Source organism: Podarcis muralis, chromosome 15 (genome assembly GCF_964188315.1).
Source record: "Podarcis muralis chromosome 15, rPodMur119.hap1.1, whole genome shotgun sequence".
NCBI classification, from domain to species: Eukaryota; Metazoa; Chordata; class Lepidosauria; order Squamata; family Lacertidae; genus Podarcis; species Podarcis muralis.
In genome coordinates this window covers 18,101,089-18,125,839 of record NC_135669.1, presented here as the reverse complement: position 1 = coordinate 18,125,839, position 24,751 = coordinate 18,101,089, and positions in this window count along the sequence as shown.

Genomic DNA, 24,751 nt, shown 5'->3' with positions numbered 1-24,751 from the left:
AGACAGCTTCTGAGTTACAATGCACCAGGTACTTCCAATTAGCGTATTCTTATTAAAGTGTTAAGATAGTGAGAGAAGAAATGTGATGTTGCTTTTGAAAGAAAAATAAAGGCACTATCATCAGGTGGCTAACACTTACTTAACTAAAAGCCTACAATAGCTGCGTCACTCAATGTGGTAGAGCCTTCTTGTAAGCTAAACTTGGGTTCTCCTGGTGGAAGAGGACAGACAAAATGAGTTACTGAAGACTGAGACAAACTGCTTCATGAATGAATGAATGAATGAATGAATGAATGCTTCCTCCCCACCACAGAGTGTCAAGGATTCAATAATTTAAGATTCTGTCTGTCTCAGGATTCACATATATGCACCTCTGGAGGAAAATGCCCAGCTTGTTGTTGAATTCATGCAAGAAACTCTACAAAGTGTAAAGATAAGGAACTGCTTCTTTTCCACACACAGTGTGCACAGGAGGGGTTGCACTGAGGACTATGAACAGAGGACATCTTTGGGGAGGAGACTCTGAAGAAGAACAGGGCGAATGGACCCTGTGTTTGTTACAAAAGGGTTAAGCAAATTCATGGAATGGGATCAGGTTATCAGTTACTACCGGCCATTACAGTTATAAGCTACATCCAGGATCAGGGGCAGCAGAGGTCTCTTTGCTGGTCTAGATAGACCTTAGGCCTGATCCAGTAGAGTTCTATGTTCTTAAGACAAGGGATGCACGAAAGCAAATAAAACGTCAGGAGAGGGGCATGTATTGAGTGAGTGAGTGAGTGAGTGAGACAGAGGCACACAGAGAGAGCCTCCTCCTGTCTCTCCTAGCCACACAGAGGGAAATGCACAGAACCTTTCAATTCTTTGGGCAAAAGCTGACACATGGATTCCTGTGTGCATCTAGTGGGGTGGAAGGCAACCATGTAATAAAAGACATGCACATAGCAGCTCCAGCCTCCATTCTGATGAGAGCTAGGTTGCTAAGTTGCATAAGCCCCTAAAAAACATAGCATTCCAGAATGCATTGATGGAAGTATCTCCCCAGAACACAAGTGCTGGGGGCTCACTGCACAGCATCTCCCACACCTCCTTGTATGTTTCCTTGTAGGGATTATGGGTGATTAATTTGCACACTGTTTCCATGGCTATTCAGAACACACAGGAGCAGCAGAGAAAAAGTAGCTGTCCCATGCCTTGGGCTTCAGCCTAGCTCTCACCTCCAGCCAGAGGGAAGCCTATCGGCCAAGTCTACTTCTTCCAAGGAGCACAAGACAGACAATGCCTACTGCAAAGTACTGCCCCTGTTCAGTCTCAAGTCTTTAAAAAAAACAACAACAAGGGGATGGGATCTATCTAAATGAGAGGACACAGCAAAGCACTCTGGGACAATGAGTGCAGTAGCTGATGAGTGGAGAAGTCACTGGCCTTCCCCCACTTTGTCATGGAGAAGCCACTCCAGATACACCCCAGTCAGATTCCATAAGCAGGAGTTTTGAAGGTCTGGAAGACAAGAGAAGCTGTTATGGTTCTGTTGTATCCTTCAGCAACCTGCAACATCCATTTGCAAAGACGTACCCCTTCACACATACACACACACATCACTTTCCCAAAGAATCAGGATAAAAAAACAAATCCAGTAGAATTAATCTGAGCCTTGAAAAGTACATAGAGCTGAAAGAGGAAGTGGGAAAGAGCGTCACTCTTCCAACTTCCTCCTTCAGCTCTTAAGTACGTTACAGGGAGAAAAGGGTAACTACCCTCACTAAGGGGGCAGCGAATGGGGGGGGGACACACACACAGAGAGACGCTTCATGGCTCCCAGGGAAGACCTGAAGGGCACCACTGTGCCCATGGGCCCCACCTTGGTGATCCCTGGTGAACCTGCTCTCCTGCTCTCCAAAATCCTAACTGGAGCATATTTCAGAAGTATTGCAAAGACCCTTCTTAATTCTTGCTAGCTTCTGACAGTGATGGCAGGGTTATGCTTGAGCCGCCTCAGTTTTAATTGGACAGCATTTACAATGGTTTAATGTATTGTTGTGACATCAAGTGTAGCGGTTGAGGGACATTGCTAATACGGTGGGGAGGGGGGGTGACGGCAATGCAGAAATCTCATCTTAATAATGAAAGGCAGCTGCCAGAGGAAGAAGAAACACATTTATTTATTTATTTATTTTATCTTTTTAAAAAGCCACCACCCTCGAAAAGTGGCAGCCACCAGGATCTCTTTGCCAGGCAGGCAAGCAAAGGGAGCCTGCAACCAGAGGAGGTTGTTAAAGAGAAATGGCTGACTTCTGGCCTTGGATTAGTGTTTAATGATCCACACCTTGTATGCCGTCCTTTTAATCTATCGAAGATGTTCCCCCAGCTCACTTAAGGAGCCGTAACATTGTGTCTGCTGCCATGGAGAGTGGGGGGCTCTTTTCAGAGTGGCAACAGAGAGAGGGAAGGATCTTACAGAAGAGTAGAGTTGAGAACGTGAAATATGCAGGAAATGTCCCTTTTTTTATTTCCTAGAGTGTGCAAAGCTTGAAGGAGGAATTTCATTTTGAAATCGCTTTTCCATCCCTTGGCAAGTAGGTTTCCAGGGGACAAAAGTCCAGCTGCCCATTCTAATGGCAGCCATTTCAATTTCTTTTCATGCACACACTGCACCATGGGTTATGTAGTGGTGTTTTGCTCTACTGCTGTGCTGCAGAAGGCAAATCAACAAACATACACTGAACGAGTCTGAAGAGCTATCACACAATTCAGTGAGACTGCAGGAATCAGCTCGGCACAAAATACACCTATCATGGAGTATAAAGAAGCTATTGCAATGCTACGGAATAGTCATTGTCATGGCATGGGAAAACAGAGAGAACGTTTTCTGGATGGATGGGTGAATGTGGAGGGAGAATCAACAGTTGGCACATTCCTGTTAAATGGCAAATTTCAGTTATGTCCACCAGCTGTTTCATAACCGTATTATGCTTTTTAATTTTTTATTTTTTTAAAAAAACCTATATAAACGCACAACTGCAGATTTCAAGTTCAGTTCCTCTTTTTGCAAAATTATGTGGGAACATTCATTTTAATATGCAGCAAAGACAACGGAGGTGGTACCGCAATGCAGGGAAAAGTCTTATATCAGATTTCATAGAATAGCCATCTTTGCCCTACGATGACCTTTTTTTATTTTTATTTTTAAAAAACAACTTCAGGTCAAGGCATAGGGATGTTGGAGAAGTGGAAACGGGAGCAGAAATTGCCAGTGTTCGCTTATTCATCCTATGCCCAGAATTGAAATCACGTTCAGAATTGGGGTTGGGGAGATGACTTGTAATCAATTATGTCTTGTTTGCAGACTGTAGAAGGTCTTCTGAATTGCAGATTTTTTGTGCTGAAGGAGGTTTCTTCTCATGGACCCACTACCCATCCTGGAAGGGCCTGTGTTGTTGTTGAATTTATATACAGTGGTACCTCAGGTTACATACGCTTCAGGTTACATACGCTTCAGGTTACAGACTCCGCTAACCCAGAAATAGTGCTTCAGGTTAAGAACTTTGCTTCAGGATGAGAACAGAAATCGTGCTCCAGCAGCGCGGCGGCAGCAGGAGGCCCCATTAGCTAAAGTGGTGCTTCAGGTTAAGAACAGTTTCAGGTTAAGAACGGACCTCCGGAACGAATTAAGTACTTAACCCAAGGTACCACTGTACTGCCCTATATCCACAGGTCTCAGGGTGGTATCAGACTGCTCCTTTCTGTTTCAACAGCGGCGGCTTGGGCCTCTTGCCTCCACCATGGATATTTATTCTCTCTGTTCTCACAAAAGCTATTTTGAAGCTGCAAAGCCAAACTATGCCTAGTCCGTATTCCTGCGGGACCTCCACGCGGCAGCACAATGTAAACACTGCATCTGCAGATGATGATCTGAACAGCCCCCGTGGCCATTCCTGCCACAGTGGCCCACTGAGGATGCAAAACACCTCATCTGTTACCGAGTTTACCGCCGCTCTCCGAGCAATATCTGAGGCTGCCGGGAAGGCGGCACAAAGCAGAGGCTGTCACCTTCCAGTCATCCTTTGCCACAAGCTCGCCGGGGTGGGTCACCTGAAAGGAGGACCTCCTGACCCAGTCACTCAAGGAGGCAGAGAAGGTGTCTGAAGAGCTGATGCTGAGATGTGCAGGCTATCATCCAAACAGGCATCCCCCGCCCCTTCATTGTCACCCAGAATGAAAACACAACACAACTACTGTATTTTTCGCTCTATAAGATGCACCAGACCACAAGACACAACTAGTTTTGGGAGGAGGAAAAGAAGAAAAAAAATATTCTGAATCTCAGAAGCCAGAACAGCAAGAGGGATCGCTGTGCAGTGAAAGCAGCAATCCCTCTTGCTGTTCTGGCTTCTGGGATAGCTTCGCAGCCTGCATTTGCTCCATAAGACGCACACACATTTCCCCTTACTTTTTAGGAGGGAAAAAGTGAGTCTTATAGAGCAAAAAATACGGTATTTGTACTTTTGATTGACCGCTTGGCTCCTTCTGCCAAAAAATAAATACAACAACACACAACTCCAAGCAACCTTTCTGAGAAGGCTGCTGTCTACATCTCTCCATGGATACTCCAAGCACTGCTTAATATTTAAGAGAGGAGGAGGAGAGATCCAAAGTCAGCTCAAACTGCATCACTAATCGAGTACCCTTTCTTTTTCTATTCTCTCCTTTCTTTCAAACAGGAAGGAAGGGAGAGACCGGGCTCGATGGAAAGATAAGAGAGAAAGGAAGATAATGAGGTAGAGGAGTGATGGGACGATAGAGGCAAGCGGTGAATACAGAAGGGGAGGTGACTGGTGCAGCTGACCTTTGGAAAAATGTGGAGGGAAAGTCTTTTGGGTGTGGGGGGGAGGGAGGCTGCTTAATTCAGCGCTCCGCTTTCAAATACCAGCACAACCGCTGGGGAATGCATGATATTTTTATAACATTTCCCATTCCCATCAGCACCTCTCATCCCGAAGGATCTCAAGGGGCTTGTCAGAGAGAACAGCCTCCGTTTGCCGCTCGAGCATCTCCTTGTGCCTTTCTCCGTTGGGGTGTCCAGACATGGGAGTTGCATGAAGACTGCCCAAGACTTGGACTAAGGACCAAGGAGGCAGGGACTCCTCTTGAGAATTTTCACATTGTGGCGGTTCCAGAAATGAACTTCTTTTGTTGTGTTGTTTATCTACTTTAATGACACTTGGTGACATTCCATTCTGCTCATACCTGCAAAGCATCTGTCTTAGGTCTTACTTAAGGTAAAGGTAAAGGACCCCTGACAGTTAAGTTTAGTCGCATACGACTTGGGGGTTTCAGCGCTCATCTCGCTTTACTGGCCAAGGGAGCTGACGTTTGTCCGCAGACAGTTTTTCCAGGTCATGTGGCCAGCATGACTAAGCCGCTTCTGGTGAAACCAGAGCAGCACATGGAAACACTGTTTACCTTCCTGCGGGAGTGGTACCTATTTATCTACTTGCACTTTGATGTGCTTTTGAACTGCTAGGTTGGCAGGAGCAGGGACAGGACAATGGGAGCTCACCCCGTCGCAGGGATTCAAACCCCCGACCTTCTGATCAGCAAGCTCTAGGCTCAGTGGTTTAGACCACAGTGCCACCCACGTCCCCTTACTTACTTACCCAGCAGCTGTAGAGGAATCCCTTGGTGATCATAACTATCAGTAGCTATGAGCTACCCAGAAACATCTGGGCAGGGAGGGGGTAGATTTGGACGTCAACTGGGCTCTAGAATAATAATAATAATAATAATAATATTGTTTGTACCCTGCCCATATGGCTGTGTTGTCCCAGCCACTCTGGGCAGCTTCTAGCATATATAAAAACAAAGTAAAACATTAAACCTTAAAAAGCTTCCCTATACAGGGCAAATTTGTGGATTAGGTAGTTTACATTGTTATAAGGGACGTGGGTGGCGCTGTGGGTAAAACCTCAGCGCCTAGGACTTGCCGATCGAAAGGTCTGCGGCGGTTCGAATCCCTGCGGCAGGGTGCATTCCCGTTGCTCGGTCCCAGCGCCTGCCAACCTAGCAGTTCGAAAGCACCCCCGGGTGCAAGTAGATAAATAGGGACCGCTTACCAGCGGGAAGGTAAACGGCGTTTCCGTGTGCTGCACGCTGGCCACGTGACCCGGAAGTGTCTCCGGACAGCGCTGGCCCCCGGCCTCTTGAGTGAGATGGGCGCAGAACCCCAGAGTCAGACACGACTGGCCCGTACGGGCAGGGGTACCTTTACCTTATTGTTATAAGAGTTTTATAAAGATCATATATATATATATATATATATATATATATATATATATATATATATATATATATATATATATATATATATATATATATATATATATATAAAATAGATGTTCATAAATGTACCAAGCAAACACATACAAATATGTAAACCACATGTCTGAAACCCACAGTCCTGAAACCATTTTTTCTCTCCCAAAATGACCTCAAATAATTCTCTGCAAGGTCGAGGGAAATGGGAAATCTCCCCATTGCCTCTTTCACAAATCCTGTCTTAAGGGCACATTTAAGATATGAATAGGGTGTGAGCCTGTGAACTGTGACCTGAATTCAGGAATGATTAGTTTTCATAACAAAAGAGTGGCCAGGATGCCCGGTGTGATGGCCTGGGATTCCGAGTCTGAGAGCGATCCGGAGGAATCCCAGCCGGCACAGGAGTCCCCGCCTCCAGGGCCGGCTGAACTGGGGCAAGGCCTAGATGCTGAGGAAACTCAAGAGCAGGCACCAGGTGAAACCATTCTGGCCCCAGAGGTGCTGAAAGACTCAGTGGCTACAGGTGAGCCTTCCCCGGGGCCCAGTAACCCTTCAGCCTCTCCTGAACTGCAGAGGCTTAGGGCAGAGAGGCGAAGGGAACTGGTGTCTCCCAGGAGGAGTGCTCGCCTTAAGGCCAAGAGAGGCGGGGCTTCTGGGGGCCGGGACCGCCCCCGGCCTTAGAAGAGGATAAAGGTCAGGCAGCCCGGGCCCAGGTTGCGGGAGCAACGTCGTTGTGGAGTATCTGCTTTACCCAGTCCTTGATCTGCACTCCCGGTGTGCCTGTTCCTCGCCCGGCTTCCTGCTTCTGCCCTACCAGTGTTCCTGTTCCTCGCCTGGACTCCAGCTTCTGCCCTACCAGTGTTCCTGTTCCTCGCCTGGCTACCTGCTTCTGCCCTACCAGCGTTCCTGTTACCCCGCCCGGCTCCCTGTCTCGGACCTCGCGTCTCTTCCAGTGATCGTCTACCCTGCTAGAGACTCTGGACTGATCTTGGGCTACGGTAATAGTACCTTATCCCCCCTGGGACCAGCACAGTTTGCTCCCGCCACACCCGCACTCCCTCTTTGTTGGGGTGCGTTCGGGAAGAGTCAGAGGCCATGGCCGACCAAGCGGCTACACTGTTGGCAATAGCCCAGGAGAACCAGGCCTTGAGGCACACCGTGCAGCAGCTCAGTAACGCAGTTACGGCACTGCAGCAGCGTTTGGACGCCCTACCGGCTCCTGGGGCCGACGCCCCGGCTTCTGGCAAGTACCCAGTGGCCTTGCCTGAGAAATTTGATGGGGCCCCGGCCAGCTTTCCCATGTTCCTTGCCCAGGCCAAGCTGTATATTCAGGGGCGCGCCCGGAACTTCCCTGACGACCGCACCAAGGTGCATTTTTTGATTAGTTTGTTAAAGGACCAGGCGGCCAAGTGGGCGTTGCCGCTGCTCAGGCAAGACTCCCCCTTGCTGGCAGACTACGGGGGGTTTTGCAATCTGTTGGAGGCCGCGTTCAGCAACCCCCAGAAGGGGAGTCAAGCCAACCGGGCGATTCGGCGGTTGAGACAGGGCAAGTCCACGGTGGCCGCATACACCACAGAATTCCGGCTGCTGGCACAGGACTTAACCTGGAACGACTCGGCTCTTCGGGACCAGTATCTCGAGGGGCTTTCAGATGAGATACTGGACCAGTTGGCCACAATGGAACGCCCCACCACGCTAGACACCCTTATTCAACAGAGTCTACAGATAGACGATCAGCTAGAGGACCGGCGTCAGGCTCGGGGCCGCCGGCACCTCCAGTTCTCGGCCCCAGTGTCTACCAGCAGCCCCACGGGCCCAGCTGAGTCATTGGAGGAACCTATGCAGCTTGGGGCAGTGCAGCCACGCCTCTCCCCCGCAGAGAAGTCGCGGTGTCGGGAGGGGAATCTATGTCTCTATTGTGGCGGAAGCGGACACTATGCACGGTCCTGTCCTGAGAAACGCCAGCCGCAGGGAAACCGCCAAACCCCAGTAGCTGATGGCCCTGGCTACCTGGGGTCCCAAACAGCACAGAATGGGGCCGCACCAATTGAATTACAACACCTTATGGTTCCGGTACATCTATACCCTCCAGGAGGGCCATGGATTCTTATCCATGCTGTCAGAGCTGCTCCCCGATCCCAGCTCACAGAGGATCACGCTAGCCAGCGTTCGCTTTATAAAAGTCTTTATTGAGTTACAGTTTCCATTTCCAAGCTGCTGCGTGCAACTCTACGTCTTATGGCTAGACCGGCGAAGCTCCGTCTGAATCTCCGCCCCTCGTACACCAACTTAATATCCTCGCCTTACTCCACCTTTTCCGCCTGACCGTCCTTCTCTGGGTCCCTCTGCCCCCCGTGGTCTCCTCCCTCCGGGACTCCTCTGACGCTGACCCCCCGGACCCTCCTGTCTCCTTGCGTCGGGCTTTAGGACCTGGCTCCCTTTCCGGGCTGCTTACTGCGCCGCCTTCCTGTGCATTTGAACTTGGCGCGCGCGCCCAGCCTCCCACTTTCCGCTTGACCGTTTCTTCACTCCCCGATGGGGGCGTGGTCACTCCTGACTCATGCCCTCCTCCCTGTTGCGAGCTGCCAGGGCTCGATCCCTGACGTCCTTCCTCTCCACTGCGCTCTGGTGGGGACGCTGGCCCCGATTTCCAACTGCTGCCCTCTGAATCCCCGCTGGTCCCTTCCTCCTGGGGTGTCCCTTGCCCTCGCCTCTGCTCCTGAACCCCTGACATCCATCCCCCCCTCGAAGCCCCCCTTTCCCCCCTCCCCTCCTTCCGGTGCGGGAGCTGGGTGCTGCCGAGTCATGGGGACGAATGCCGTATACAGTTCGCTTCCCTTGGCGGGCCTCCAACTGAAGACTTCCGATTCTTCCTCCCTGCGCTCGTCGACAGCGGTCACCTCCGCTTCCATCTCTGTGCCGCCGTGCTCGAAGCCCAGGTCCTCCCCGGCTTAAGTCCATGCACCTCCTTCCGGGCAAGATCCACGTCTATGCTTGATAAGAAGCACCCATCCATCGCTTTAATGAAGGCATCCGCATTTTGGAGCGCCGGATCCTTATCTCTCCACAAATTGCGCAGCCATGCTTTAGCATCTCCATGCAAATGGGACATGATAAACCCCACCTTCTCTTGCTCATCTCTAAAGTCCTTTTCCAGCAGTTGCAGTGCACACTTTACATCTGCTCTAAAGTTGGGGTACTGTTGCAAATTCCCATCGAAGTGAGAGACTAGACCGCCTGCTCGTCTCCCCAACCCAATCCCCTCCGGTCTGGGTGTCAGTTGCCCTTGCTTCGTAAGCATTTCCAATCTGACCTGGAGATCTCTGTAGGCGGCAGCTGCGTCCTCCTCTCTCTTCCTGGATGCAAGTACCTCGGCATTCAGTTGTGTCACTGCTTCTCTGAGATCCGCTATCTGTTGTTCGGCCGTCATCTTGTCTGCCGTTCGTGAGCTCTCGAGTAGGCACCAGCCTTCTCTCCTCTCCGCTAGGCTTTCGATGCCCACAGAAATGTGAGACGGAGCTTACTGTCAGAGCTGCTCCCCGATCCCAGCTCACAGAGGATCACGCTAGCCAGCGTTCGCTTTATAAAAGTCTTTATTGAGTTACAGTTTCCATTTCCAAGCTGCTGCGTGCAACTCTACGTCTTATGGCTAGACCGGCGAAGCTCCGTCTGAATCTCCGCCCCTCGTACACCAACTTAATATCCTCGCCTTACTCCACCTTTTCCGCCTGACCGTCCTTCTCTGGGTCCCTCTGCCCCCCGTGGTCGCCTCCCTCCGGGACTCCTCTGACGCTGACCCCCCGGACCCTCCTGTCTCCTTGCGTCGGGCTTTAGGACCTGGCTCCCTTTCCGGGCTGCTTACTGCGCCGCCTTCCTGTGCATTTGAACTTGGCGCGCGCGCCCAGCCTCCCACTTTCCGCTTGACCGTTTCTTCACTCCCCGATGGGGGCGTGGTCACTCCTGACTCATGCCCTCCTCCCTGCTGCGAGCTGCCAGGGCTCGATCCCTGACGTCCTTCCTCTCCACTGCGCTCTGGTGGGGACGCTGGCCCCGATTTCCAACTGCTGCCCTCTGAACCCCCGCTGGTCCCTTCCTCCTGGGGTGTCCCCCTAGGCCCCCCCTTTGCTCTGGCCACTGGCGCTCCTTTCTGTGAATCTTCCGATTCACTGGAAAGACTCGGAGATCTCGGGTCGTCGTCATCACTCATCCTTTCTTCGGACTCCTCCCCCTCGCTCTCTGTTTCCTCCCTTGCCCTCGCCTCTGCTCCTGAACCCCTGACACATGCGCTGGTGGATTCGGGGGCAACCCGCTCTTATATGGACGCTGCTTTCGCTGCCCAGCATCGGGTGCCACTTCGGAACAAGCCAGAACCGGTGCAGGTGGAGGCAATCGACGGACGGCCCCTGCGTTCGGGTGCCGTCACTCAGGAGACCCAGCCCCTGGTCCTGTGCCTCCAGCAGCACCGTGAGATGCGAACTCTGGATATTGCCTCCATGCCCCGGTTCCCCCTGGTGCTTGGGATGGACTGGCTGGAGGCTCACAATGTGCAGATTGACTGGGTCAAACGGACTGTACACTTCCCAGACCCCAGTTATCCTGCTGAGACTGAGATGCTAGCAGCTGCGCCCACTGAGGAGGTTGCTGCAACGCTCCCCGCTGAGTACCGGGACTATCACGACGTGTTCGAGGAACGGGGGGCAGACCAGCTGCCGCCGCATCGGTCTTTTGACTGCGGCATAGACCTCCAGCCCGGAGCGCCTCTACCGGTGAGTCGCTTATACTCGTTAACAGAGCCAGAGCGTGAGGCTTTACAGGACTTCTTGCGCAAGAACCTGGAGCGTGGGTTCATTAGGCCTTCTACCTCGCCCACTGCTGCGCCAGTGCTCTTTGTTAAAAAGAAATGTGGGGAGCTCCGCCTTTGCCATGATTACCGGGCCCTGAACAAAATTACCATCCCGGACCGGTACCCCTTGCCCCTTATTTCGGAGTTACTGGAGCGGGTGCAAGGGGCGCAGGTGTTCACCAAGCTAGACCTCCGGGGTGCCTACAATTTGATTCGGATCCGCGCCGGGGATGAGTGGAAGACAGCATTCGGGACCCGGTACGGACAGTTTGAATACCTGGTTATGCCCTTTGGTTTGTGCAACGCGCCTGCTGTGTTCCAACGGTACATCAACCACGTGTTCCAGGACTTGCTAGACAAGTACGTGGTGGTGTACTTGGATGACATTCTGGTTTACTCCCGTGACCCGGCGTGCCACGAGGGCCATGTCCGGACCGTGCTGCAGCGCTTGCGCGAGCATCGTCTGTATGCAAAGCTCAGCAAGTGCGAGTTTCATCAGCGGTCAGTGGACTTCCTGGGTCACCGACTCTCACCAGGTGGGGTGCAGATGGATCCTGGGAAGGTGGCAGCGGTTCGAGAATGGGCGGCACCTCGGAACCGCAAGGACCTACAGCGTTTCCTGGGGTTCGCCAACTATTACCGGACCTTCATTGCGGACTATGCTCACCGCACCACCCCGTTGACCCGGCTACTGCGCCCCAAGACGCCGTTTTCCTGGGACAAGGAGGCGGAGGAGGCGTTTCAAGGGTTGAAGGCCTGTTTCCAGAGAGCGCCAATCTTGCAACATCCGGATCCTTCTCAACCCTTTGTGGTAGAGACTGACGCCTCCAGTACGGCTCTCGGTGCCGTCTTGTCTCAGCAGCACGGACCGGAAGCGCCACTTTTACCCTGCGCCTTCTATTCCCGCCAGCTCCTTCCAGCGGAGCGTAACTATACCGTGTGGGAGCGGGAACTACTGGCCATCAAGGTGGCCTTTGAGGTTTGGCGCCATCATCTTGAAGGAGCACGACAGCCGGTGGAGGTGAGAACCGACCACCGGAACCTGGAATACCTCCAGACCACCCGCAAGCTGAACCAAAGGCAGATCTGGTGGGCGTTGTTCTTTTCCCGGTTCCAGTTCCGGATCCGCTACATCCCTAGCTCCCAAAACCAGAAGGCGGATGCCCTGTCCCGGAAACCCGAAGACAACGTAGACACGGTTCAGCAAGCAGCACCCACCACGATCCTACCACCAGCTGCATTCCTGGCCACCCAGGAGGTTGAGCCACTGCAGGCTCGGGTGCGAGAACAGCAGCGGGTCGACGCTTGGGCCCAGGAACGACTCCGGGAACTGGCCGAAGGATCATGCCCTCAGTATCCAGGGCTGGTCTCGCATCAGGGTCTTCTGCTGCACCACGGGCGCCTGTACATCCCATCAGGGCCACTGCGGGCTGAGATTCTCCGGATGACCCATGATACTCCAGCGGCAGGGCACTTTGGGCGGTATCAGACCACCCATCTGGTAAGCCGTGAGTTTTGGTGGCCCCGTTTGAAGGCCGACGTGGCTCGCTACGTCGCTGGTTGTGACGTCTGCAGGCGGGCCAAGGGGCCTACCGGGCGACCCCCCGGCCTTCTTCAGCCATTGCCGGTTCCACCACGTCCTTGGCACACAGTTTCTCTGGACTTTGTAGTGGAGTTACCCCCGTCTCGTGGCTGCACCTGCCTTCTAGTTTTCTCCGACCACTTCACGAAGATGGTGCACTGTGCCCCCTGCCCATCCGTACCCTCAGCTAAGGAGACCGCGCAGCTGTACCTTCAGCATGTCTTCCGCCTGCATGGCCTACCTGAGCGTGTAGTGTCCGACCGCGGCGTTCAGTTCACGTCCCGGTTTTGGTGTGCTTTGCACCAGGCCCTCGGAACAGAGGTCTGTCTCTCATCTGCTTACCACCCACAGACTGATGGCCAGATGGAACGGGCGAACGCGGTGCTGGAACAGTACCTCCGGTGTTACTGCAGCTACCAGCAGGACGACTGGGTCGACCACCTAGCGTTGGCAGAGTTCGCTTATAACAACGCGGTGAATGCGTCCACCCAGCAGACCCCGTTCCAAGCCAGTTATGGTTTTCATCCACGGTTGTTTCCGGATGTGCTGCCGGCATCTGCGGTCCCTGCGGTGACAGAGTGGCTTCAGGAGCTCCAGTCACAGCAACAGCTGTTGATGGAGCAGCTGCGCCAGGCCAAGGAGGCGTACAAGGTCCAGGACGACCGCCACCGCCAGGTGGGGCCGGAACTTCACGTCGGTGACCTGGTGTGGCTTTCCACTCGCCACCTCCACTCTTCTCGACCTTCGCGGAAGCTGGACGCCCGGTTCACTGGCCCGTTCCCTATCGTGAACCAGGTCTCGCCTGTGGCATTCCGTCTCCGGTTGCCAGCACACCTGAAGGTTCACCCGGTATTCCACAGGTCCCTTCTGAGTCCGGTGGCCCCACCCGACGAGTTCCACCCGAACCGTCCCCGACCGCAGCCAGTTTTGGTGCAGGGAGAGCCTGAGTACGAGGTGGAACGCATTCTGGACTCCCGATACCGCAGGGGAAGGCTGCAGTATCTCATTGACTGGAAGGGGTATGGGCCAGAGGACCGTTCCTGGGAACCAGCGGCCAACGTCCACGCGCCTGCCTGCATCCGAGAGTTTCATGCGGCGTACCCCAGTAAGCCGGGTCCGGACCCTCAAGTGAGGGGGGGGCCTGGGAGGGGGGATGGTGTGATGGCCTGGGATTCCGAGTCTGAGAGCGATCCGGAGGAATCCCAGCCGGCACAGGAGTCCCCGCCTCCAGGGCCGGCTGAACTGTGGCAAGGCCTAGATGCTGAGGAAACTCAAGAGCAGGCACCAGGTGAAACCATTCTGGACCCAGAGTGGCTACAGGTGAGCCTTCCCCGGGGCCCAGTAACCCTTCGGCCTCTCCTGAACTGCAGAGGCTTAGGGCAGAGAGGCGAAGGGAACTGGTGTCTCCCAGGAGGAGTGCTCCTGGGGGCCGGGGCTTCTGGGGGCCGGGACCGCCCCCGGCCTTAGAAGAGGATAAAGGTCAGGCAGCCCGGGCCCAGGTTGCGGGAGCAACGTCGTTGTGGAGTATCTGCTTTTCCCAGTCCTTGATCTGCACTCCCGGTGTGCCTGTTCCTCGCCCGGCTTCCTGCTTCTGCCCTACCAGTGTTCCTGTTCCTCGCCTGGACTCCAGCTTCTGCCCTACCAGTGTTCCTGTTCCTCGCCTGGCTACCTGCTTCTGCCCTACCAGCGTTCCTGTTACCCCACCTGGCTCCCTGTCTCGGACCTCGCGTCTCTTCCAGTGATCGTCTACCCTGCTAGAGACTCTGGACTGATCTTGGGCTACGGTAATAGTACCTTATCCCCCCTGGGACCAGCACACCCAGGTAATTCAATCAGGTAACCTGGCAGACAGGAAGAAACAACACACCCAGATTTCCGCCCCTTCTCTGCTGTATTAAGGGGGTGTCTTGGGCCACACTCCTTCTGTGATGTGATGTATGGGGGTGGTCTTGGACTCCAGGGCGGGCAATTTAAAATGTCTATATAAGGACTTGCATGCATGCCTCAGGGTCCCTTCCCCCCCTTTCTGCATGGGGGGGCGGAGCACCCTATTGCAACAGCTTTAATAAAGATCAGGCTTACTAGCTGCTTTGCTTCTCAATATTCTCTGGTCGGTCTCTGTTATTTCCTCCTACCGATAGAGAACCTAAAAAGAGGACTCTATATGGGCTCTTGGGTACCCCATAAGGGAAAAGGAGCAGTTTTTTCTCTCTCATAACAACATCTTTTTGGAGTGGAAGCAAAATGTATGGGTCTGTAATGGGGCTGTAATAGGCCTGAATCAGCTTCTCTCTTAAGGCCATTAAGGTGGGAGAGAAGGTGGAAGAATGAAGTAAGACATGTTGGTGGCTTTGACTTTTGCCGTGCTGTTTTTCCTGCAAAGCTGGCTTCTCGTGGTTTGTTATTAACTAGGATGCGGCAGTTTTGTCATCCCTATAAGAAGCTGCTAGCTCTGTATGTAGGCAGAACATTCTATTGATCAGTTTGGAAGATATTCTGGCTGGTGGGGTCTTCTCCAGGGACATGGCCTCATCTTGATAAACCAAGTCTTGGACAGACCTTTAACCACAGCGTGAAGACTTGTGTTTCTTCCACATTGGGAAACTGCCATCTTCCTTCAAGTTGCCTTTTAAGTGCCTCCTTCTCAGCGCCGGTTATATCAGATTCTCGTTTCCATAAATAAGAATTAAACAAGCCCGTAATGAACACCATGCATATTAATCGTCTCCAGGTGAAGGTTAGCAGGAGATGTGATTGTAGCAAATCCACATTTGATTAGACTGAATTTAAAACAATAATAATAATAAAGCAGAAAGCAGGTAAAAACACACAGAAACCATTTTTGGAAAGGAATCAAAGTCATCCTGTGGCTGTTTTCCTGCAACTTCTGCCTCCTTTGTCCAATGTCATGTACAACAAATTTGTTTCTCTCCCCACCCTTTCCCTGCTGCAAAAGAATGAAAAAAAGGAGGTGGCAGAAGGAGAAAGGGAAAGGGGAAAGAAAAAAAAAGGAGAAAGCAGCCCTGGCATATGAAAAGAAGAAAAAACAGGCTGCACAAGCCAGCGGTCCCCTTTCCAGCGTGGTTTCAGTATAACAGGTTCGACTCTTTTTTACCCAGCTGTCTAATAAGAACTCCTTAGAAAGTGAGAGACTCGTTAAAAGTCCCTCCTCCAGAGTCCAGGGTGAGAATTCGAAGCTGTTATATAACATGGAAGTGTCGGAGACCAGAGTGCCTCAAATCTTACACATGAGCTGTCTTCTTTAACAAATTAAAGGAGGGTTTATTTTTAACTGGCTGCCAGATCACAGCTGGGGAACACACTGTGCTAGAGATGGTGTGTGTGTGTGTGTGTGTGTGTGGTCACCGTGGCAGTGGGGAAATCACAGCAGGGCCCCCGAGATCTATTCCAGGGCTGGCTTTCAATTTTTACACTGGACAAAAGGATGGAGATACACACACACACATGCACAAGCACGCACAGCTCAATGATTGGCAGGATGGCAGCTCTGAATCAGACTACAGGGAGAGGGGGTTGCTGAGTACAAGGCAGTCTGAAAACCTGGTGACAAGCAGCTTCAGCACAGCAGGTAATGCTGGCAAGCCACAATGTTGTTTTCCCCCCTTAAATCAGGAGTGGGGAACAGGTGGGCCCACCATATGCTGGCAGGCCACAGCTCCGATCAGTCCCACTGGCACAGCCAACTATTAGGGAAGGTGGGAGTTGAAGTTCAAGATCTGCAGGGGGTGGTGAAAGTGCTTCTCACACATTATCTCAACAACGTCCACACCATCCTTATAAGGTAGGCCAGTACAGGGAAATGTCAGAATAGCCCCTACTGGTTTTGACCAAAACATCTCCTTGACCCAACATCCTCTCTCCAAGCAAGATGCTCCAGGGACACTAACAAGCAGAGAGGGAACAGCCCTCTCCTGTTACCAGTACGTTTCCGAGCAGAATTCAAAGTGTTGGTGTTGACCTTTAAAGCCCTAAACGGCCTCGGCCCAGTATACCTCAAGGAGCGTCTCTACCCCCATTGTTCTGCCCGGACGCTGAGGTCCAGCGCCGAGGGCCTTCTGGCAGTTCCCTCATTGCGAGAAGCAAAGCTACAGGGAACCAGGCAGAGGGCCTTCTCTGTAGTGGCGCCCGCCCTGTGGAACGCCCTCCCATCAGATGTCAAAGAGATAAACAACTACCTGGCATTCAGAAGACATCTTAAGGCAGCCCTGTTCAGGGAAGTTTTTAATGTGTGACATCTTAGTGTATTTTTGGTCTTTGTGGAAGCCGCCCAGAGTGGCTGGGGAAACCCAGCCAGATGGGTGGGGTACAAATAAATTATTATTATTATTATTATTAGTCCTCTGCATGTGGTCTTCAGACTTCTGTGTTCAGAGGCAGTACCTTTCACCTATCACAGTTAACAGCCATTGCATTTGTCTCATCCATTCCACTGCTGAACAGCTCTCACCACCAGAAAATTATTCCTAATGTTTCGTTGGAATCTCCTTGCTTGCCATTGGAAGCCATTGGTTGGGGTCCTGCCCTCTGGAGCAGCAGAGAGCAAGCTTTTCTCCATCTTCCCTAATAAATTTTGTTGTTGGCCTCCAGGGATGAAGTTAAACCGCTGCGTTAGCAGCCCCAAGTTGTTGTTTCAATTTGATGCATCACCGTACACTCAAAGGTCTCAAGGCAACTTACATAGCAAACAAATAGTTTAACATGCAACAATAGTGCTGATCACCCCAAAGATATTCCCCAGTTTGTACATTTCCCACCATAACATTATCACAAATGATCGCCGTGCAACAGGGAGTAGCTCAAAACCATACACTGAGCACTCAAGAGACAAATATCAATATCTAAATGATTGGGGGTATTCACACACCCACACAGGAGGGAGGAGCAACCCAGAACAATGGTGTGCAAGCCCTTATATAGACTTTTGAAATTGCCACCCTTTGGCTCAAGACCACCCCCCAATACATCATACGTACATCACAGAAGGGGCGATCTACAGCAGAATCCTGTCTGGCAGGAAACCTGTTAATGGGTTTACCTGGACAGCCTGGCCATTCTTTTGTGATGATAAATACATAATTCCTGAGTCCAGGTCACAGGCTCACCCTATTAATACACAAATGTGCCCTTAAGGCAGGCTTTGTGAGCACAGAGACAATGGAGAGGCTTTTCCCATTTCCATCCAAACTGTAGAAGAATGTTTGAGGTCACTGAAAGAGTCAAGATGGCTTTAGGACTGTTTTCCTGTACATGTGGTTTATATATTTATGTATGTGCCTGGTACATTTATGAACATTTATTTTAAGTCTTAGACCTTATAATTCTCATAACAGGTATTTTATTTTAAGTCTTAGCCTGGTGCAGAAAAAAAATGTTAAGACTTGGGGCCAAGCACATCCCCCTGAGAAGAGCATTCCAAAGATGGGGAGCCGCAGCAGAGGAGGCCCTTTTATCCACGTAGACCCTCTCTCTTGGAGGGGGGACTCAGAGAAGGCCCTCCTCCCAAGATGAACTGATGACCCAGGTGGGATAGTACAGGAAAAGACATTCTGCAAGATAATGAGATCCCCTTTAAAATGGAGCAGAGGAGAAAAGTGAATGCTGCTCCTGCTAAAGAATCTTGTTGGAGGGACTTGTCATTCCCCATCACTCAGTTGAACCCCACACTCTGGTCCTTTTGCAACTATTGTATAGGCCTTTGGGGTGCACCAGGAAACCACTGCATATGCCCTTTTAACATCCATGCTAATCTCGACGCAGGCTCATGTGCGTTTTGCAGGAGAAATTCACAAGGCACGAACCACCCCTTGCAGCAGCTCTTGAGCGTTTTAAACCAAAGCATAAAAATAGTTAAATTCCAACTTTCTTCCAGCGACAAGCAGAAGTGGGGGCAGGGGAGGGGGAGAGGAAGAGATCCCAGAAGTGGAGAAAGGTCAACAAATGGCTAATAAATCGCTAACAAAAGGCACTTGGGAAGCAGCAGGCTAAGCCACGCAGCGTAAACCTCAGCAGGCCTCTGCTCGGCTCCTTTGCAAAAGGGATGGTTGCTATGGCAACTCAGGTAGCATTTTTAAGTTGGCAGGTGGTTATTCTTTGCCCTTGTCCTGCTGGGCAGTAATTAGCAGTTGAAACAATTGAATTCTTTGCACTCCTTAGTGCTAGGCATGACCATTCGCTGCAATCCACCTTCGGCCAAACGGCACCCTCAGTTTAACCGCATCCAGGGCTGGCCCAAGACATTCTGCTGCCCGAGGCAAAGAGCACAACCACAAACACACAAACCCCATTCCACATACAAATGATGACTAGACTGGCAGCCAAACGTTATTTCAACTCTGGCAATGGGACAGCATCTTCCATGGCACCTGACAGCAGCAGACGAGTCTAGGAGAATGCTGCCACCCTCCAGCATCTGCCACCTGAGGCACTTGCTTCAGTGTATCTAATGGTAGGGCCAGCTCTGACCACACTGCATCCCTGGCCAGCAACCACATAGGTGGGTTGAATGGGGCATGGTGGGTGTGCAAGTTTGTGTAATGCTGCCTGGACTTAGTCAACCCGCATTCACAACATACCAATTTGCCCAGGAGAACTGGAGAGGAGGCCAGTAGTCTAGAGAATGGAGAGCTGGATCCAGGAAAGGGAACTAATGGGCTGGCAGAGGAGTGTTGCAGCCCTCTGGCATCAGACAAGCCTAGTCAGATGCCTCCTCCTGTCAGTGAGGATACAAACAAACCTTAATTATGCAGACCCAGCTCACTCAAGGGAATGCCCAGTCCTGGGACCCTGGCCACTCGCTGTAGAAAAAGCTATGCCTGCCCTGCTCTTCAAAAGGGCAGTGCAGGGTGTGTGTTGCTTGTTGGATCAATGTCTTAGCTTGTGCTTAGCCATGCACAGACCCCTCTTATGTACCTGCTGCACCTTGTAACCTGTGCCTTGCCTATGCACCAATCCGATTTATGAATTAAAGGCTTTTGCAGAACCTGAAACAGGAGTTCAAGTTCTTTGTCCGGTAGTGAAGGCCAGGGCAAGGGGAGCCCTGAGGGAATCCGGCAAATGCAGGCTCAGTCAGTGGACTTTCCAGCAGGAAGCCCTTGTGTGAGGCTGAGAAAATGGAAATGTTGATGGAATGCCTCAATTTGGTTTGTCCATCCCCAGAGTTATGTGCAATTTTCTGGAATGGAAGGTTAATACAAATCCAGCCTAGACTAGATATGTAGACGTACCCAGACAATGTGAAAAGTAGAGAGGTCCTCCTGGGAAAACATCCAGCTTTTTATAACTCTTCTGTCTTCCAAACTCCTCCACTATCCTAGTTAATGGCCTTGACAGCTTCTCCCTTCACTGCAAAACTCAGTTATTCGTACAGATGATGAACAAGTAATTGTGGTGAAGACTCCCAGTGCAAACCTGCGTGGGCGCCTGGACAAAGTTCCATCTAATTCAACACATCCTGAAAGGTGACAGATGGACAGGTCCTGGCAGCTCTCAACATCCAGCTACTTTGGGAACTTTTTCTACTTTCAAACCAAACTGACGACACCAGGAAAGTGGCTGTCAAGCCAGCTGAAGATGTCAATATATTAAGGACATTTGCCTGAGCTGGGTGGCAACAATACATGCTTGAGATAATTTTATACCTGCTTCCCTGGGGCTTTGTACGTATCAGGCTCAGTGGTTCTCCCCAGTGAGGAGAGAAGCAGGCCAAGGAGATCCAAGGATCAGCCTCCTTGCCATGTGACCTGTGGAACCTTTCCTGGATAGTCATTGTTAATGAAGGCTTCTTGATATAGTCAAGGGTAGCTGACACACCAGCCCATGCCAACCTTTGCCTCCTGGATGCTATGCAATCTGTCCCAATAGGAAGGAGGAAAAGAGACCAAGTAGACCCATTTGTATGATTGCTGGGCACTTGCTTACACTCAAGGACCTTGACCTAAGAAACATCAGGGACAGTGGAGTGCCTAGATCAGCTGATGGGGTGGGGCAGCAACAGACCCTATTTTCCAAGGACATACCTGATTTAGAGAAGCCATTCCGGTTTCTGATTAAATCCTGGAATGTCTCACTTTTCCTTAGGATGTCCGTATTTTCATAGGAGAAAAGTTGGAGGCCATGGAGTTATCCGACTCCTGAGCCATCTGAAGGCAATCCGGTATAGGCAAGTTTTTTAAAATGTTTAATGTTTTATTATGTTTTTATATATGTTGGAAGCTGCCAAAAGTGGCTGGGGCAACCCAGTAAGAAGTGTGGGGTGTAAATAGTAAAATTATGGAATGGGACGTCCCTATTTTCATCAGAGAAATGTTGGAGGGTATGCAGCAGCCTGCTTTGCTGTTGCTTCCTGAGAGGTGCAAGCACATGGCAGGAGCACTGGATGGGCTCTGCTGGCGCATGAACACCGTGCCAATCTCAGTGCAGCCTCCCTTCTCCTTCTCTACATTCCAGTAAACAGCAGTGTCATGGGCAACAGGAAGGCAGGTGAAGGCTACCACCCTGTCCATCACTACTGGCTTAGATAGTTTCCTCAACCCAAATATCAGATCGTTCTGAATTAAGTCATAAATAATTATTTGTGCAGTGGGATCATCACTGGGCAGTTTAGCATGTAACTTGAGAGTCCCATGGACTGCAAGAAGATCAAACCTCTCCATTCTTAAGGAAATCAGCCCTGAGTGCTCACTGGAAGGACAGATCCTGAAGCTGAGGCTCCAATATTTTGGCCACCTCATGAGAAGAGAAGACTCCCTGGAAAAGACCCTGATGTTGGGAAAGATGGAGGGCACAAGGAGAAGGGGACGACAGAGGACGAGATGGTTGGACAGTGTTCTCAAAGCTACCAGCATGAGTTTGACCAAACTGCGGGAGGCAGTGGAAGACAGGAGGGCCTGGCGTGCTCTGGTCCATGGGGTCACGAAGAGTCGGACACAACTAAACGACTAAACAACAACAACAATGTAGTCCCACTTTCACGCTAGGGAAAGGTTGTAGCTCAGCATTAGAATACCTGCCCTGCTTGCAAAGGGTTTCGACCCTGGCATCTTCAGGTAGGCTAGAAAAAGACTCCTGTCTGAAACCCTAGAGAGCAGCTGGCAGCCACAGGATTTTAGTGTTGGAAGGACCACCAAGTGGCAGACATTCCAGACTGTGATTAAAAATCATTGTCAAAGAAGGGTCTGCCACCTTCAGAGATAGCTTCTACCCTGTCAAACAGCCGTTTCCATTGGGAGGTTTCTTCTAAAGTTGAAGTCTACTTTCTTGAAAGTCAACCCCACTTTGGGTGGGCTCTACCATCTGGAGCAACACAAGATGAATTTGACAGCTCTATATGACAACAATGCCATCATCTACTCCACCTCTTACCAGATTTCTGATAAGAATTTAATGTCAAAAGCCCTGTTGAAATCAAAGTATACTACTGTATACGGTTCTCCAATCTAGCAATGTAGCAATTCTCTCTCTCATACACACAAAAGATTTAAAGTTAGTCTAGGATGACTTGTTCTTGAGAAATCCATACTGGCTCTTGACAATCACAGTAATCTTTTCTAAATGCCCAGATATCAGCAGCTTAATAATCTATTCTAGAACCCTCCCAGGTATTCAGGTAATGCTGATCAGTCAGTAGTTGTCTAGAACCGTTTCCCCTCCTTTTTGAAGATGGAGACAACATTTGCCTGCTTCCAGTATCCCAAAAGTTCACTGGCTCTCCAAAAACTCTTAAAAAATTATAGACAGATGCTCTGAGATTGCATATGCAAATCCCTTTAGTATCCTAGGACACTTCCTTCGGCCTTGAAGCCTTGCATTCATTCAGAGTAGTTAGTGCTGCAATACTCCTCTTTTACCTGTTTTCAACACTCAACTAGATACACTATTAATTGTAATTATTTCTTGAATTTGTTAGTTGCTTTATCTTGTCCATGCCAACTTACAACCAACTAAACAGACAAAAAAAAACCCCACATAGATACATTAAAACCAGTAAGAAAAAGAAATACATTTAAAACATCCCACCCACTTCTAAAAGATTCCAGATAGTTAGAGGGGAAAGTTTATGCCTGGATCCTATATATATATAATGATGGTGCCAGGTGAGCCCTCCTGGGGAGAGCATTCCACAAGTGGGGTGCCACTGCAGAAAAGGCCCGTTCTCGTGTTGCCACCTTCTGGACCTCTCATGGAGGAAAGACATAAAGAAGGCCTCAGGTGATGATTTCAGGGTCTCTTCCTTGATGTCAGCTGTAATCTTCATTCAGTCCTCTCCCAGTCTGGGCCTAGAACACCAGTTTCGCAGGCCTCATATCCTGTGAGCCTCTGTCAAAAAGTCAGCTACAAAAATCCACCAGTTTCCTGATGAATTATTTTAAACAGTGTGCTACGTTAGGGAGAGCAGCAGTAAACCAACATATTCCGACTGAAGTTCACTTATCTCGAATCAAGCCAAATCAATTAAACTAAAACTGGATACGAAGTGTTCTTTAATACTGCAAGCCAAGTTCTTGCTTTCAAATTGGAGCTATATTACGAATCGGTAGTTCACATGATGCCAACAGCATGTTTTCCAGATAATAAACTGAAGACAGACTAGAAGAAAAAGAAGATAAGAGGCCCCTGTACAAGCAATTAACATCAGAGAGTTTGGAAGTGCAGATTATTATTCATATATCACGCATATGCATACATACTCACATATTATATATATTGTAAAAGGTTGCAGTGACAAGAGATTACTCACTCTCTTTTATTGCTGTATTTGCCCCGTGCTTCTGAAGGTCACAATTCTAGCGTCATTCGCACTCCGAGAGTAATAGAATTAAAATAAGGCTCAAAACTGATCAAGTGTTTCTCCCTACTGCAGCAATAACACTGGGCAGTTAGGCCCCATCTGTCCAGAGACCAAAGAGTTCTGATTGGGGTGATTAAATTAAATTCACTTTTAAAAAAAGCACAAATCACATTTTACACTTTAAAAGAGAAGCATCTGCTTGCAACAGGGCACTCAGCACAGTTGGATGCCTGGCTGGTGCAGAGGCAACAGGACCGACAAACTCTGGCATCCTTCTCTCCTTGGAAACCTGATAGCCAAATAAAGAGTCAGGTGCATTGGGCTGGGCTGAAATAGGCCCACTTTACTGATTTTGAACAAACCAAGCCAAAAAATGCCTGTGCAGAGGTAAAACCTCTTTAAGTGTGGGGATTAACTTGGAATGCCAGACAAATGGGGTGACAAAACCCCTGCCTTGGAAAAAGGTGACTACTGTCCACCCCACTTCCTAGGCCACACCTTGAAGGTGAGTAGGTGGCTTTTCCCATACCACCAGCTCCAGATGAATGTGGCAGGTTGGCCATGGAGGCAGTACCTAGCCAACTCCAGGATCCCACAGTCCAAAGAGCCCACCTCTCACTCTGAAATGTGTCTAAGGTGCAGTCATCTAGCTGAAACCTCCTGCCCCACTTCCTGTAAAAAGGTAAAGGTAAAGGGACCCCTGACCATTGGGTCCAGTCGTGACCGACTCTGGGGTTGTGGTGCTCATCTCGCTTTATTGGCCAAGGGAGCCGGCGTACAGCTTCCGGGTCATGTGGCCAGCATCACTAAGCCGCTTCTGGTGAACCAGAGCAGCGCACGGAAATGCTGTTTACTTTCCTGCCGGAGCAGTACCTATTTATCTACTTGCACTTTGACATGCTTTCGAACTGCTAGGTTGGCAGGAGCAGGGACCGAGCAACAGAAGCTCACCCTGTCGTGGGGATTCGAACCGCCGACCTTCTGATCGGCAAGTCCTAGGCTCTGTGGTTTAACCCACAGCGCCACCCGCATCCCATCCGCTTCCTGTACCTAACCAAAAAAAGGTGACCAAATGAACCTATTTAGATATGATAGACCACTGTCTCCTCCTGCTGGCTATTCATTGTGGAGTAGATGGATAAACCAACCTATTCTAGGCCAATCAGTGGGTGGGCTAGAAATTCCTACTTGGCTCTGAAGATGC